At 39.1% G+C, this 12,139-nt stretch overlaps 1 protein-coding gene across 2 annotated transcripts in view; it reads left to right on the top strand.

Annotated features, from left to right (window-relative positions):
• The window catches only part of PABIR2 (PABIR family member 2), a 200,269-nt gene that overhangs the window by 26,697 nt on the left and 161,433 nt on the right, over positions 1-12,139 (top strand). Inside the window, exon 11 of one of the 2 annotated variants that reach the window (XM_058291794.1) lies at positions 4,350-4,487. The exons of the other annotated variant lie outside the window; for it this stretch is intronic. The gene's annotated coding sequence lies outside the window, so the exon portion shown is untranslated. Of the gene's footprint in view, positions 1-4,349; positions 4,488-12,139 lie in introns of those variants that run through there. 2 annotated transcript variants of the gene reach the window in all.

The following is a 12,139-nucleotide window of genomic DNA, read 5'->3' as shown; positions in this document are numbered from 1 at the left end:
AACCTCTATGAATTATCGCAAACTGAATAAACCCATGTAATCATCGCCCAGGTTGATATAGAACATTCTAGAACTCCAGAAGCACCCCCTAATGCCTGCTTCCAGCCATTAAACCATCACTAGGTTGACTTAGAACATTCCAGAATTTCAGAAGCATTCCCTAAACCCATTCCCATCCATTCATTCTTTATGAATTATCACAAACTGAATAAACCCTTGTGACCATCACCTAGGTTAAGACACAGAACATTACAGAACTTTAGCAGCATTCATCCTCAATGAATTATCACAAACCAAATACATTCATGGAAGCAGTACCTAGGTTAGGAAACAGAACATTCCAGCACTCCACAAGTATCCTTCATATCCCCTAACAGTCTCCCACCCTCTACCAGAAAGGTAACCACTAATCCTGACTTCTGACACCATAGATTATTATTATTTTTGCCTGTTTTTAAGCTTTTTGTGAATGAAATAAAAAAGTATCCACTGGTAACGGATGTGGCTCAAGCGGTTGAGCTCCCACCTCCCACATGGGAGGTCCCGGGTTTGGTTCCCGGTGCCTCCTGAAAAATCAAAAAACAACAACAAGCAAAACAAATGAAAAAACCAACTCAGGGAAGCCGATGTGGCTCAGTGGTTGAGCACTGGCTTCCCACATACAGGGTCCTGGGTTCAATCCCTGTACCTAAAAAAAAAAAAAGTAGTCTCTTGTATCTGACTTCTTTGGCTCAGCATTAATCTCACAAGATTAATTCATATATTGCACAGGCACCCACATACCAATATATAATTATATATATAAAAGCATAAATAATATACTATATACCTTGTTTTGTATCTTGCTTCTCTCACCTGAAAATATATGATGAACAACTCTCACTGAGGTCCCTATTAAATTACTTTATTTTTAGCAACTGTATAGTATTCTTTGTATGAATATGCCATAATTTATTTACTAAACCTCAGCTGATGGTCATTTAGGTTCTTTATTGTATATACAGGTAATAACTTCTTGTACATTTATGTTTGCTTCTTTACATATTTCTGCAGGAGAAATTCTTAGAAGGGGTAAATTGCTGGGTCAAAGTGTATGTACATTTTATTCATTATTTTTCTTTGGGAAAGGCAATCCATGCTTAGTGTTTTTTAAAAATCAAATAGTAAAAAGTACATATAGGGGAAAGTAAGTTTTCTGTCTACTCTTGACCCCCAGTCCTATAAGGTCCTTCCTGAGAGGCAGTCAATGTCATCAGCTTCTTGTGGGCTCTCCCAGAGATAGTGTATGCATCGCATATGCTTTTACATATTTTTATAGGCACTGCTTAAAGCCGTACTTCTACCCCACCCATTTATAATCTAATGAACATGGTATGAGAGTTTCCATTCCCTTGTAGAAATGAGTCAAGGGTTCTGGGAAGATTTGAGTAAAAAGAAAAGAAAATGATTTGTTTGTCTATTTGTTTGTTTATAGGAAATATACTCACATGTTTCAAAATTCAAAACCTATAAAAGCGTAGACAATGAAATGTATCCCTCCCACCTTCATCCTCCACCCCACATAGTTTCTCTCCCCCAAAGCAATCACGTTTTCAGTTTCTCATGCATCCCAACAAAGTTTACATATATTTGTTTCTTCCAAATTTGACGCAAATGGTGGCATACTTGTATCAGCCAGCTCTTACTGCATAACCTCACCCTTCCCCCACCCCAAAATCCTTAGTGACTTAAAACAACAATTATTCATTATTTCTCATGAGTCTTTGGGTAAGCTGAACGGTTTGGTGGTTTCGGGCCAGGTCTAGCTGATCTCGGCTGATCAGTTGATGAGTCTAGAATGGCCCCAGTCAGGATTACTCAGCTCTGTTCCATGTGGTCTCTCACTCTCCAGCAGTCTAGTCTGGGTTTGTTCCCACCACAGTGTCAGAGCTCCACAAGAACAGAAGCACACAAGGCTTTCCATCCCATTTCTATTTGCTAAATAAAATAAAACCTTCAGCATGTCCCATAAGCATAAAATTCATACCTAGATGGAAAAAAAGAGAAAAGTTGGAAGCTTTAAAGAGAAATTAGATTTTAACGTCCAGAGTGCTTGAAAATGCCTTACTTCCTAATCTTTCTCTAATTATGTCCTCAAGCACCAAAACCGAAGGAAACTTAAGAAATCATTTCTGGTTAAAATCATCCCAACATTTGTTTTATCTAATTGCTAAAACTTCTTCCTGCAACTTCATTGCAAACCTACAGTATTTTAGCTTTATTTCATGAATTGACTTGGGACTCTAACCACTTTAACTTTGTTTCTTCAAGAAAAAGCATTCCAGGCACCCAAAAAATATATATCAGTAAATCTTGGAAATGTAGCACAGTGATAAGTTGAGGGGACTGTTTATGAGCGCCTATTGATTGAATTTGTTAATGAGCCCTTAAGCAATTCTCCTTTTTTTTTCTATGGGTGGAAATCCTTGATGTATTTTATTATTACATTTGTTTTTCAGTATGTAGTATAAGACTTAACTCATATGTCGAATTTTTTTTTTACCTCAGAACTGAATGGGACACAATTTTACAAGCCTAGACAAACAGGCTTTTCCCCTGACAATCTTTGTAAAAGAAGCCTCTTGGTGATAGATCCTATTTTCTCTAATATTGTAATTATAGATTGAGCCAATAAACGTTACTTTGAAATTTTATTCAGTTGAAAGTCACTTGAAAAAATCATGTGTTTTGGACTAGAACAGCTTAAGTCCACTACAAATCTGTTTAATCCCTATCTTTGTGCATACTTAGGAGTTTTGTTAGCCTAATATAAATAAACTTGCTGCTTAGCAGCAGTTTACTAGTGTAAAATGACATTTTGTAGGGTTTTCCAGAAAGACTGATGACTACAGTTAGCAGTAATATTTTGATGATGTTTTTTCATCATTTATAACAAATGTTCCACAACAATGCAAGGTGTTGGTGGTACGGTAATATATGGGAATCCTTTTTGTTATGTACAATTATTTTGTAAACTCACAACTTCTCTAATAAAATAAAGTTTAGAAAATACTGATGAATGTGAATATAAATTGAATTGGGACAACTAACAGTTTGAGGTTAAATTTAGGTAGCAACCTTTAAGTAATTTATTATATTAATAAAAATACTATATGCTCATTGGAGAATATATGAAAAGTAATAGAAAATAGAAACAAGTTTAAAGAGAAAATTTTTAAAAATCATACAAAAAGCAGAGATAGCTATATGTTTATGTTTTTTTTTCCATAATTGAACTCATACTTTCCATACATTTTTTTTTTAGGAGGTACCAGGGTTTGTACCCAGGACCTTGTATGTGGTAAGCAGGTGCTCAACCACAGAGCCATATCTGCCCCCCTCTATGTATCTTTTTAGTCTACAAAAGCACCCAGCATTGAGAGTATTTTTTAAAGAAATCAATGGTCATCAAACATACTTAAGTTTTATGGGTTAGCACACTACTGTGATGAATGAGTTGGTATTCCTGAATCTAGCAATCAGTCCATACAAGTCCTGTTTCAATTACCTGCAGATGTCAGTGTGGATCTGAGTGTGGTTCCACAGTTTGTTCCAGGATGTGTTAGGACCATTGAAGTCCAGTAATGAATCAGTTGCTTATTAAATAAATACCAGTTCAGTTTGAATGAGAAATATGAGCTGCAAGGGCCTTAAGTCCTCAAAATTCATTTTTACAAAATTTTAAGAAGCATGGATATAGTCTCTGGTTACATAGTTCACAGAAAATTATGCCCTCTTGTTCCCATCCCTGATTGTTTGACCAGCCCTTCTTAAATTAGCTATAGTGCTGGAGAAGTAGAGTTAATGTAGTTGGGCTTATTAAATTTGATTTCAACCCAGATGGCAAGTCTGAAGGATCTGTCATGACCCATGTTGGTTTACTTTCTGCTATCACGTATTAAAGTACAAATTTTAAAAACAGTAATTCCAACTCTGAAAGAGCATCATCTTTGCCATTCCCTCTGACTCTTCCTTTCTTTTCTAAGAGAGTCTACCCTTTCATCCAACTTCACAACATAAAAAGCCAGAGCATTTGTTATTCTGGGAGATTGTCAGAGAGACTTTCAATGCCTCATTATGTCAAAACACCATTCTTTCTTGGGCCACAACACAAATCTACCATCTGTTCCATAAACTAGCAAGCTTCCTCTCAGCTATAATTTGCTATATATATTGGTACATAAATTGTTGATAGCTTATGTTTACCTAGCAACAGAATGTGTGTGGCAGAAGGCTGTGGGAAAGGAGGCTTTGTGGAGGTTTTCTTTTCCTTTTTTTTTTCTTTAATAAAGCATTTTCTTCATCTACAGATTTTCTTCAAGTGCAAGAACTGCGGATGTGCTGGCCCAAACTGTCTGCCTTTTATATTATTTTAACCCAAATTGTCTAGTAAATGCTCACTTTGGGGGTGATTTTCGCTACTTTGATTGCCTTGTATGTAATTGAATGCCCTCTTTTAAATTTGTTTTTTTCCTTTTTGTAAGCAAGTGTTTTTCATTTCCCAGCTGATAAATGCCACAGAATGGGTTGGCTTAAACAATGGGAATTTATTGGTTCATGGTTTTGAAGCTAGGAAAAGTAAAAAATTGAGGCATTGGTAAATTGAAGCTTTTTCCCCAAGACTGTGGCATTCTGGGGCTGGCTGCTGGTGATCTTTGGTCCTTGGCCTTTTTATCACTTGTCAGTGCACATAGCGGCATCTTTTTTCTCTTCTGGGTTCCATTGACGTGCAATGTCTGCTTACTCCCATGGCTTCTATCTCAGTGGCCTTCTCCATAAGGCCTCCATCATGATTCATTAGGGCCACACCTTAACTGAAGTAAATTCATCCAAAGGTCCTGGTACAATAGGAATCCCACACACAGGAATGGATTAAGATTAAGAACATGTTTTTCTAGAGTACATACGCCAAACCACCACCACAAGCTTTGTAAAAAAAAATCACTGGAAAGTCATCTTGATCATGCAGCTGTAAAACGTCACTGAGCTTTGATACCGCCCACATCTGTCCAGTGTAAATTTCTCCTGCTTTCCCAGTGCTCTTAGCCCCCTTGGGGGTTTGGATATTGAATTAGCATTTCGAGACCATTGGTCAGGACCTGGTGGTCTTTAATAAAAATAGGTGTAACAAAATCAAGCACTGTACACTTCGTCATCTGCATTACTTTAATTTTCATTTAGCAGAATGAGCTGTGTATTTCTACCTACCCACTTTCTTGGCTTTCTAATCATTAGAGCAGTGAGTCTGCTGGGGAAAAAAAGCCTAAGGGAAGGGGAAAAAACTCTGGTTTCCCTTAACATTAGTTATAGACCTTATGTGCTGGTAAAGGTTAGAATGTACTTTGTGCATTCACTTTGAGAAGGGACAGAAGGTGTTGTCAACTTCTCTCACGAAACACCAATACATAATTTTTTTAGGAGGTACTGTGGGATTGAACCCTGAACCTTGTATATGGGAAGCAGGTGCTCAACCACTGAGTTATACCTGCTCCCCACCAAGGCATAAGTTGTTGTGGACCTATTGCTTGATATTGCCTTTGTAAAAGTGATTGGTTTTTCATTCTGACCTATAGTTATTTCAGCATAGTATGGTTTGCATGAAGAGCCAATGCAGGGAAGCAGCTGTGGCTCAATCAGTTGGGCTCCCATCTACTATATGGGAGGCCCTGGGTTCACGTCCCAGGGCCTCCTTGTGAAGGCAGGCTGGCCCGTGCGCCATGGAGAGCTGCGGAGAGCTGATGGCCAGTGTGCTGAGGAGAGCTGGCGCAGCAAGATGACTCAACAAAGGGAGACAAGCAGATACTGAAAAAACATGCAGCGAATGGACACAGAGAAGAGACAGCAAAGAATGGAACAAGCTGCAAGGGGCGGGGGAGATAAATAAATCTTTTAAAAAAAGCCAATACAGACATTACTAGCCAAAAAGAAGAAATCAAAAGGAAAAAAGAACTTCCGTATCATCCTGAGACTTTGAAATTAGTCATGAGAAAAGACTATGGTGGAATTATGATAGAGGCAAAGTCTTCCTATGTCTTTCATTTTGCAGTCCTTTTTGTTTCTGTCCCCTTCAGCTTCTTGACTCTTCAAATGCCCCGAGCTTTCGTCAGTACTGCAGGCCTTCCGCCACTGAAGGAAAGGACTGATTGCTTCTACTAGAGTTGTATGGTCTCCACAGTGTTGCGAGGGACGTGGGCATTAATTGGAATGGGGAAATAGATTTCTTTGCATCACTTAGGGCATTCATTGATGATACAAACCTTTATTTTTCATGTTCTTCCAGTCATGCCAGTTAAGTAGGTGAGAAATTAGCAACTCGAGCTGTGAGATGGAGACCCATTTTCATGGAGAAGATGGTTAATGGCAAAAGAGAGCAGGTGAACTCATCAGAAAAGGACTGGCAGAACAAGAGCAGAGGATTGGGCTTGTGAGAAGGAGGAAGATGTAGGAAGATGGATCCTGGAGGAAAGAATGACCAATGAAGGAAGCTAATGATCTCAGTTAACCAACATATCTTAAGTAATAGTCATGTGCCAGGTACAGGAGGTGGGATAAACACCTTAGAGAGGAGAAAGTTGAGGAAGGCGAGGACTGAAAAAAGGGCGAGGAATAACTCAAAACTCTTTGGTGACTTCATTTCAGAAGGTACAGAATTCAGATTACAGAGGACCAAGAAAGGAATGCGACATTCATTCTAGAAGTTTGGCGGGATATGGAGATTGGTAGCCAGAAGGGCAGTAGGGCCACTTGTAGGGTAGTTGCTGCTGCTGTTGATGATAATGATGTAGGAGTCTGCCTGAGATCAAAGGAAATAAATCAGAGGACACTATTGAGCAGTGTTGCCCAATAGAACTTTCTGCAATGATAGAAATGTTCTATATCTGTGGTGTTCCATATTGTAGTCACTCGCCACATGTGGCTAATGAGTACTTTAAATGTGACTAGTCCAATTGAGAAACGGAAGTTTTTGTTTTATTTTTTTAATTTAAATTTTATTTCAAATTCAAAAAATAATATAACAACTCAACAAGGATGGAAGTACTACTCCTAAAAACTTCTGTTCAGACACTTATCAATTCCTAACAACAAACTCATTTGTTCCTCCAGTATTCAGAACGACACACAAATGAACATAAATTAGTTAAATGACATAGTCAAGGTCTCCTTATTAATGAAGAAAAAGAAGAAGAGAAAAAAATGCTTAATCATATTCATATCTCACAAAACAAACCCCATATTCCTTTTTTGACCTTTGCTTTTGCTACAAAACATTACAATATTATTGTTAACTATAGTCTGTAAGTTAACATTATATTTTCCCCACGTATCACTACATTCTAAACACCTTGTAGTAGAACATTTCCTGTATGTATGTTATTAACCAAAATCCTCATGTACCACCCAAATCACTGTTATATATCCCCTATTTTATCCTCCAGCTGTCCTCCAACTAACATTAACCTCCCTAGACTACTCATTTGAGCCACAATTACATCCATAAATACAGTTTTTGTTACACTTATTATAGTGTGCTACCATCAACTCCATCCATTACCACATATTTACAAGTAACCTTATTAAACATACTACATTCATCCAGCATCAGCTCCTCCTTCTCAATCCATATTCCATCTCCCACCAACCTATACTCCATAGTCCAACTCCATAAGTCTACACGTTGTATTTAGCTAATATCAGTGAGACCATACAAAATGCATCCTTTTGTGTCTGGCTTATTTCACTCAGCATAATGTCCTAAAGATTCCTCCATGCTGTTATATGCTTCCCCAATTGATTTCTTTTTAAAGCTGAATAATATTCCATTGTATGTAATACCACATCCTGTTTATCCATTGATTGGCAGACACTTAGGTTGTTTCCATCTTTCAGCAATTGTGAACAATGCTGCTATGAACAGTGGTGTGCAAATAATCTGTTCATGTCCTTGCTTTCAGTTCTTTTGAATATATTCCTAGGAACGGGGTTGCTAGATCATATGTCAGTTCTATATTTAGTCTCCTGAGGACCTGCCAAACTGTCTTTCACAGGGGCAGCACCATTTTACACTCTTACCAACAGTGAAGGAGTATTCTTATTTCTCCACATCTTCTCTAGCACTTGTAATTTTCTGTTTTTCTGTTCATTTATTTACTATTAATTGATGTAAACTTAAATAACTGTGTGTGGCTAGTGCCTACAATATAGGACAGTGCGGGTCTAGAGGGAGAGGATAAATGAGGAGGTACGCACGTGGGCAGGGATGAGTTCCAGAGCAGAGAGGGAGAGGATAACTTAGAGATTATTCAGAAAAAGTCTTCATCTCTTATAAGGGTGTTCTCACATCTCCAGTGCCTGGTAGCTGTGGGAGTCCAGACCCATAGCTTCACTTTTTTCAGCAACCTAATGTTCAAGCTCATCTGCTAAGAATGGGGAAGTTGGGAGGAAGAAGACTTGGGGGCCAAGTCTACAGGCCTCTACCAGTACCAAATTTGTTCTGGGCCAAATGTGTGCAATTCCATATAAGAGTCTTTTTGGAAGAAGAAACAAACTAAAAGGATCTGGAAGAGAATATTATGCAGCTTCAGCTCATAAAGTTATGTTTACGTGTGTCTTAGCAGCTCTGTTTCTATACCTTAAGCATTTCCTGGTAAGCTCCATTGTTATTTCTGGAGACTTTAAGCCTTAATATTGTAAAATCCATTTGAAAGAATCTTACCAGACAGGTTGGCCCCATTATGCAGTGTGGTGTTTGGTTAGGGTGATCTGCTAGATTCCATTGCTTGTCTTCTTCTTGTTCCCTAAGTCAGAGAGCTTTGGGGCAGCTCACTAACCCATGTCTGGTGCGGGTGGGACTTCCTCATAGCACTGTGCAAACCCTTTGCTGTTTATCTAACACCCTTTCCAGATGTCTTTGGGGGCCAGGAGCAGGAGACACTTATTAGAATATACAGCCTACTTATGGGAAAGGAGAAAAATTAAAGAAGTAAGCAGATAGGAATGAAAACTAATCAGCTAGGGTTTATCTGTGTGTCAACAATGGCAACAGAATTATGAACTGAAGAGATCTTTTTTTAAAAGTCCAGGTATTAGGTGGCAATTTAAAATCTTAATTTTTTGTCATAGAAATATCTCACCAAGGTCAAAAACTTAATTCCTGAAAGAAAGAGTATACACTTTGAGTAACTAGGCAACTCTGTGCCTATTTCTGTGTACATTGTGTTTTTGGTTGTTTTTTTTTTTTTGAGGTACCAGGGGCCAGGGATTGAACTCAGGATCTTGCGTGTGGGAAGCTGGTGCTCAGCCGCTGAGCCTAATCAGCTTCCCTGAGTTGCTTTTTCCATTTGTTTTGCTTGTTAGTTTTTTTTGTTTTTTTTTTTCAGGAGGCCCGGGGAACTGAATCCGGGACCTCCCATGTGGGAGGTGGGTGCTCAACCACTTGAGCCATATCCACTCCCCTGGGTAAGTATTTGATTCTTGTTTTCACTGCTGCCTAAAACTCTTGGAAGAGGCTGGTTTGTATCAAACACCCATGACGAGTAACCCTGATTAGAACTCTTCCTCTGACATGGAGATTTAAAATGAGTAAGATGCATCTCACTTTATGTGCTCCAAAGGCCAAAAGGGGTAACATGACTTTTCCTCCATCCTATATAGTTCCATCCAGGGCTTTAAAGAGAAATGAAATAGATGTTTTATCTTCAACTTGCCAATAACTGACCTAGATAATTGCCTTGTCAGTCATTTCATCCATCAAAAGTCATTCATCCCCATTTTTAGCCTGAAACCAGGATAATTCAACCAGAAAAATTACAGTGAGTAATCCCAGTAAGTACTACCAAATTAAGGTTCTAACATTGAGGACAAAATCGCCAAAAGTAGAATCTGACATTCCTCTTGCGTATAAGAAGTAACTCAGACATTTTGGAATTTCCATCCATTCATTTAGGCATTTGTTACATATCCTCCAAGAACCCCTAACATTGGATGAGGTGAGGAGAAACAGGAGATTCAAAAGCAGTATGAAATGTGAATCCCTAACAAATCTTGTACTTTAGTTGAGGTGCAGATCTGAAACTTCTAAAACAATTCAAGAAAAATTAGGAGGGAGCAGAAGTGGCTCAAGTGGTTGAGCACCCACCTTCCACATGAGAGGTCCCAGGTTCAGTTCCCAGTGCCTCCTGAAAAAGCCAAACCAAACAAAAAGCAAAACAAATGATAAAACCAACTCAGGAAAGCCGATGTGGCACAGTAGTTGAGTGCCGGCTTCCCACATACAAGATTCAGGGTTTAATCCCCGGTCCCTGGTACCTCAAAAAAAAAAGAAGAAGAATTAGGAGTTAAATTACATGGTAAGAACCAGAAGGGTAACTAGAACCTATTCCCTTAAAGATAAAAGAGAGGGAGAAGATGTGGCTCAAGCAGTTGAGCACCCGCCTCCCACATGGGAGGTTCCATGTTCAGTTCTCTGTGCATCCTGAAAAAACAAAAAGCAAAACAAACAAACAAAAAAATGCAAGCAAGCCAATGTGGCTCAGTGGTTGAGTGCCAGTTTCCCACATACAAAGTCCTGGGTTCAATTCCCAGTCCCTGGTACCTCAAAGAAAAAAAAAAAAAACATAAAGGAGATATATGTTAGCATGGAAAGAACCCTGGAGTGGGGTATCCAAGGCCAGGTTTGCCACCGATTGACTGACTCATCTCAGCCTTAACCTCTCCAAGGCTTCAGTTTCTTTTTCCATAAAATGGAGATGGTGCTACCTGCTAAACTGGTTGCCTCAGAGTGCTTCCTTTAAAATTCAACAAAAGGGATGTTGTAGGTGAGAGTCTTGCCTGGAATGAGAGACTGTACTAGATAATTTCTAAAGTCCTTTCCAACTCTTCAGAATCCACAATTTTGTGGAAGTTAATGTGAAAGTACTTTGAGAAGTATGAAGGGGTAAAAATGTGAAATTGGTGTCATCATAAATATCCCTTTTGGGTTTCCAGGGGCTGCTATTCTCCCTACATCTGTTCATGGGCCCACCCCAAGCAAGTTTCCTGTCTTCCAGGCCAGGGTTCTTTTCCTGACCCCATAATGTTTATTTTTAAAAATCAGTGAGCTGAGTGACCAGAGGAGAATTTCCCAAGGAGGTTCCTACTATTTCCCCACTCCCACAGACATTTATTTTCTCTTCCATGTCGGAGTGCAGACTTTACTACAAGCCACTGAACAAAATAATGTCTTTTAAAATCATTAAGCTGAGTGACCAGGCAACTCAAAATATAGCATGGTGTTTCCCAGGGAGGTCAGATCACCACTGCCCCAAAACTCCTCTCCACATTATCTTTCCTTCCCACTAGAAAGCAAACTGCCATGCAAACCACTGGGCGAGCGCTCTTTTGGCCTCCTGGACAGGCCAACTTTAGCCACAGGAAGCAAGCCAGTGAACAGGCTGCTCTGGGTGCAGGTTGGCAATGAGTTAATGGGAGGTTTCATTTTAACTCTAGAGAGTTAGTTCCACCCCACCTCTCCTAGAGTATGTCATTGTCCTGAATGATAAGACCCAAGGGTAATACTCAGAAATGAGTTTAAGTTATTATACTTCGACTAAGGATAAAATCCTCTGTGCTTCTCTTGCACTTACAGCCTACTCGCTACTATTCCTTTGACTTATTAGCATATACTATCTTAGGTTGTTTATAATTTTCCCAAAGCATATGGCATGCATCCCTTACTAAAACCTTTGTAGCCCCTGTACATCCAGCACTATGTTCCATACACAAGTTTCACTTGATTTGAAAAAACAAATTCCAAGTAATGTAGAAAATATGATCTTTCGGCGTATTTACAGTCCAAAAGAAATTATACTGCTACTAATCCAAGAAACTTGGAAGTCTGTTCGTTTCCACCCTTTCACCTCCAATGGTGCAGATTGGTTTAACAGCCCACCATGTCTCACTAATGTTAATGTATGGTTACCTCTGGCAGTCTTGATGCTGGGATCTAGGGGTGGAGTTTGGGCATTAGTTAGCCTTGCCAATGACTGCACTATATCATCTATAATATATGATATGTGATATAGCCAGTGGAGCCAAACAAGTCACTTGGAGAGTGAATTACTGA

Source organism: Dasypus novemcinctus, chromosome X, assembly GCF_030445035.2.
Source record: "Dasypus novemcinctus isolate mDasNov1 chromosome X, mDasNov1.1.hap2, whole genome shotgun sequence".
NCBI lineage: Eukaryota > Metazoa > Chordata > Mammalia > Cingulata > Dasypodidae > Dasypus > Dasypus novemcinctus.
This window is presented reverse-complemented; position numbering and strand designations above follow the sequence as displayed.